This window comes from Malania oleifera, chromosome 7, assembly GCF_029873635.1.
Source record: "Malania oleifera isolate guangnan ecotype guangnan chromosome 7, ASM2987363v1, whole genome shotgun sequence".
NCBI lineage: Eukaryota > Viridiplantae > Streptophyta > Magnoliopsida > Santalales > Ximeniaceae > Malania > Malania oleifera.
In genome coordinates, this window is record NC_080423.1 from 89,422,930 (window position 1) to 89,428,929 (window position 6,000).

Sequence of the window (6,000 nt, forward strand, 5' to 3'; positions counted from 1 at the left end):
GCATGATGTGCTTAAGTGCTAAGAACGACCATAAATAGACCCTAGGGACCAACACATCTCACCAAAAATATTTTTCTAAATAGACTAAAATCATACAAAGCTTTTGGAATAGCTTTAGGGTCAAAATCGAGGCTAAACGAAGTTTACAAAAACTTTGGTCGACCAATGCCGAATTTTTTTGGTGTCCTAAAGAAGACCTAGAAATGACCCTAGGTTACTCATACACGCACATATATATATGACTAAATGGAATGAGTGATTACATAAGTGAAAAGAACCGAAATGCACTTAAGTTGCATGTTCAGTCGACCGTACTACTCAAGTGCAAATTCCCTCGGTCGACCGAATCGGGACTGGGTCAACAATTTGACCACTGCTCGGTCGACCGAACTTGCCAGTTTATTCTCACCTGGTCGACCGAACTCCCTCTGAGTCAACTATTTGACCATACGATCGATCGACCCCAAAACATAAGCCAACGCCCTAGTCGATCGAGTTTCCACGTGTGAGAACTTAACGCTCTGGTCGACCAAACTACTCAATTCAAATTGACCCGGTTGACCGAACCACGCGAAAATGGAAAATTGCCCTTGGGAAACTATCGGGCGAATTTTGAACTGAAAGTTTGGTCGACCGAACTTTCAGTTCAAAATTTGCCCGATCGACCGAACTCAATTACTTGGTCAATTGAACCTCGCGTCTGGTCGACCGAGCCTCTCAGGTTGGTGAATTTTTTACCACGGTAAAAAGAGATTATTTTTAATTAAACATCATTAATTTTTTGCTAAAATGACCTTCGTGTTCCCAACAGTCATAATTTTCACAAACTCTATAAATACCCCCTCATTACCCCAAATTAGTAATTTTGATTAACTCAAATCTTCTCTCTAATCTATTGATAATCATAGTTCCCCCAAAATATTTTTTATTGTTTAAATCATTCTTTTGGGGCAAAATATTTTAATCAAAATTTTCCAACTCTCTTTCACTTGTCTTATCTCGAAATCATTTTTAAAGAGAGTATTTTATTTTGGGCATTTTACTTGTATTTACATGCATATACTCTCACTTGTTATCTATTTTTTGAAAATCAATCTTTGAGAGTATTGCTTGCATTTCTCCCAGTTATTTATTTGATAAATATTTTGGGAGAAATTATTTTACAGCACAAATATTTTATTGAGTTTACATTTCTAGTTTCTCCAAATGTTCTTTATTAGCAAAATATTTATAGGAGAACATAATACTCATATTTTCATACATATATTTGTGCATTGACTATTTAGAAAAAGCACCCTTTACTCTACTGAGCTCAAATCATACCATAAGAGAGTGTATACATTTTTATAAGCGTAATGTGTACATTCATGCTTATGTTTAGAAGTTGTTTTGTATGTACAAAAATGTTTTTATTGTAATGGTTGGGTTCATCCTATTAATTGAACTGGGGAGTCTCAGCCCCGTAAATGAGACCAGTTTCATTCAACCCGAAAATTGAACTGAGGAGTCTCAGCCCCGTAAGTGAGACTAGTTCGGCTCAACCTAGTAATTAAGCTGGGGTTTTCCTTACCCCGTAAGGAGAGGATGTAAAAGGCTTTTGCTCCGTCCTGTTAAGTGAGCAGGTATAGTGGAATCCTTGGAAGGTATGTCCAAGGCGGGGACGTAGGCCGTATTGGTCGAACCTCGTTAACAAATCTGTGTGTTATTCTCTCTCTATCTTATTTAAATTCCTGCACTTAAATTTCAATATGTGTATACTTGTACATGCTTTGTTATAACCATCTTGCATGCACACAGAACTAATTTAAATGAGATAAGCAGCACACATGTATGTATGCACATATTGATAGCTTAATCGTTGTACGTACACGTTTTTAATATTGAATGAGATATGAACAGTGGTGAATCGGCATAATTATTTAAATTAGAAAAAAATGTTTTAAAACCTAATTCACCCCCCCCTCTCTCTTGAGATCACACAAATTCCAACATGAAGATAAGTAGGTTGGGGATTTCGAAAGATTTTCCTCCAGGGATTGCTACAAGGGTACTTGGGGAACTTTCTAAACCTTTTGTATGCGTAGGGTTAGCATATGAACAATATTATAACCCTTGTTTGATGATTGATAGTGAAAATTTAGCCGCTTGCTCCCGTGGACGTAGGAACGCAGCCGAACCACATAAATTCTTGTGTCGTGTGTTTTATTGCTTTGATAATTACCTATGTGTGATTGTGTTTTCGTATATTATTCATCGTTGGTTGTTGCTTTGCACGATTCGACCAATTTGTGTTTTCACTATGCATTGGTAATTTTTGCACAACACTAGAGGTATCAAAGCTATTGTTTGCAATTGTAATAAGCCAAACTCACAAAAATAAAAGAAAATAAATAAAAGGTAAAAGGGGGAAAATAAAAGAAAGGGGAAAAGAAATTTAAAATGGGTATCAAGTAGGGACTCGTCTACGAATTCGTTCTCCTCGTTGACGAACATCCTTCTAGGTTTCGTCGATGAGTACACATGTCTCGTTGACAAGGAATTACCGAGAGTAGGGAAAATTCAAGTCTTTAAACGCTTCGTCGACAGACATTTTGACCTTGGTGACAAATATCCTTATTGGCTTCATCAACGAACCCATGTGTCTCATCGATGAAGGCCTAGTTATAAATAGGCCATGGATCCTCTTTTCGGTGAATTTCTCTCTCCTCCTTTGTTTTCTCTCTCTAGGTTTCGGTTTCCCTATTGATTTTCTTTACATCCGGCCTGAATTTAGCCCGGTTCAATGATCGGAAGCTACCACGAGATTCCTAGGAAGATTCTCTACAACATAGGCGGAGCAAATTTTCAGTTTGGAGTACTTAGCCAACACTCCAAAACTAGGGTAAGTAGGGTACTTTTAAGTTTTATTATTATTATGGAGTATATAGGGCCTAGAGAACGATAAAATAGCATTCTATTGCAGTTTGAGTTGATAAAATCGGGTTTTTGAATTAGGGTTCGAGTGAGTGCTGCAGGCGACGTTACAAGGTTTCCGAGGGCGTAATTTAGGGAACCGAGTAAGGGGAAAACGTTGTAGCAGCTTTTTATTAATTTTAAATGGGTTAATTTCGAGTATACAAATTGATAGTTATGGTGCAACCCCAAGAGGGGGGGGGTGAATTGGGTATTTAAAAATTGTTACCTAGGTCTCCAGATTTTAACAACAATGTAATTTAGCCTAGGGTCAGTTTATGCAATGATCAAACACACATACACGTGCAGTAAATGTAAATTGCGGAAATGTAAAGAAAACACACGATATGTTATCGAGGTTCGGCCAACAGTGCCTACGTCCCGCCTTGGCCACACCAGCACAAGGATTACCACTATAATGCTCACTTAAACGGGTAGAGCGGCACCTATACAAACCAGGTCAATTCAAGGGGTTGACCTCAACCGACACACCTTAATAGGATGGCGCACCTAGCTTTCCTAATCGGGTCTAAGCCAATCCGGGACTATTCAACAGGGCTAGTCTCCCTCTTCAGGCCCGTTCCTGGAATACAACCAATGTGTATAAATTGTTTGAACACGTAAATGAGCTTCAACACAAGCAGATGTGTGCACCAATATAGTTCAGTCAATAATGCAAGCACGAATGATATGTAAATATGCTCAGTGCTCTAATATGTGCTAAACACTCAGTCACGTATATATTTTCAATCTAGATCTAGAGTGTATGTCTAAGTAAGATTTGAAACACACTATTTGAATATTACAAAATCATATCAGGGTTTCAAATATGTTAAGCAAGATAAATCAAACAAACTCAATAGGATATTTCAATGTATAAAGCACAATGGAGCTGTTTGAAAGACTAACATTTTATAAAAGATTTTTGCACACAAAAACTAGGTTTAGGTAACTTGCAACAATAATGCAAGAACCAAAAACCTCAAAGTCTTCCCACACAAGATTTATCAAATGAAATCCGTGGAAGAACTTTAATGCTAAACTCTCAAAGAAAATCAATCAAGCAAATAATCCAAATGAGAGTTCAAGCAAAGTAAGTTAAGCACAATAGCCTTTAATGCTTAGAGAGATCATGAATGAGAAATATGTGAGTGCTTGAAAGAATATTTGGCTAATATAGGGTTTTGAGAGTTGAGAGAATTTTTGTCCTAATCAAGTTTGCTAATCCTTTTTTTTAATTAAGACAATTGAACTAGTATATCAAGGCAAGGAGGATTTTTTGACCGTTAGGGACACAATGGCTATAATTAGAATTGTCAAAAAGACCATTAAGAAAATTAACCCAGTTTACCCCATTTAAAAATCAGTAAAAATTATTTTAACCCGCAAGGCTCGGGTGCCCAACCTTAGGTTCGGGTGCCCGAACAGACACAGTCAAGAAATCAGTTTTAAGAGGTTCAGGTGCCCAAGTTTAGGTTTAGTTAGCTGAAACAAAGTCAGTAGCCAAATGTTAGAGATTCGGGTGCCCAAAGCAAAGTTCGGTTAACCGAACCTGGTAGTTCGGTCGCCTGAGCCTTTATTTGGACGTAAACAAACGGTCGCCCGAGTAGTTGAAAAGTGCTCTGAAAAGCATTTGGGTGCCCAAGGAAAATACGTTCAAAAGAGATTCGGTCGCCCGAAGCAAATTCAAAATGCTAACTTTGTTCGGTCGCCCGAGTCGCTTTATACGGCATTGGTTCGGTCGCCCGAACCCTCTTAACCTATTCAATTTAGGTCCATGATTTAGCCAATTGTAATTCCCCTGATATGAAGATAATAAAGGGGACTTTTTGTGCTTTTTTAGAGTCCTAAGGACTTTCTATTCTACCAGGAAAAATCCCTAAGGTCTCTGTAGGTACCTAAAGTCCAACTATGGTCGTTTTGAGCATACCTACCTACCATGCATGATGCAAATTATTACAAGTCATACATGCGCACAGTCCATAATAAATTACATCCCCGAATGAAGAAATAATCAAATGAATACAAAATACAACACATATATCTTCATTCTTTGGCACGAACACCTCACGCCATCATTATATGACTTTCAGTCCTAAAGCGTACACAAGGTGATCCTGCATGCAATTCTTAGTACAAACATCAATACCAAGAGTATTTATTATAATCAAAACTGGGTGTGACGAATAAGGTCAACACAAATTTTATATATATATAATTTATTTGATTAGTTAGGCATTTGAGAAAATAATGATTTTGATTATATTTTATAATTGGGAAAATTCGTGTGGTATGAAAATAACTTTCATAATTAAATGGTTGTGAGTACTGCTTGATTATGACTGTTGTTCGCATGTGGCTACTGATTGTGTTATAAATATAGTTTGATTGTGAATATTGTGCAACTGTGAGTATTGTTTGATTGTGAAGAATGCGGTAAATGTGTTGATGTGCTTGGGTGATTTGTTATGTAATGGATGTGTGATGTTCTATGGTTCATGTAAATTGCAATGGAGGTCATTATATCGTACCTGATATAAATCGCCATATAACATTGGTAGTGGTATGAGGAGGTCGTTATATGGGCATTTATATTAAAAAGGTAAAACATTGGCAGTGGAATGAGAAGTTTGTTTTACCGATTTACTATGAATGGGGTTATGTGTGTGGATTTGTAACTTGTGTGGTTGTGATGCCTGTGTGGGCCACGATATATTACTGTGTGGTGTTAGTCCTGTGTGGACCAGTCCTATGTGGACCATGTATTCTGTGAAGGTGTTAGTCCTGTGTGGACCGTGTGTTTTATATGGATGAGAGTTTTGTGTGTGAATATGGTCCCTATGCGGGTGTGAATGAAGATTGTGTGTATTTCCTATGTGGACTGGTTGTGATGTGCATATACACGTGGAGCTCTATGAAACGATTATCATTGGATGCGTGTAACTTTAATTACATAAGTATTTATGGTAAAGTGTTGGCCTTACAAGGCTTAAAACCTTGTTATCTTGTTTTGATGCTAACAAACAAGTGAAATTTAATGTATTTGTG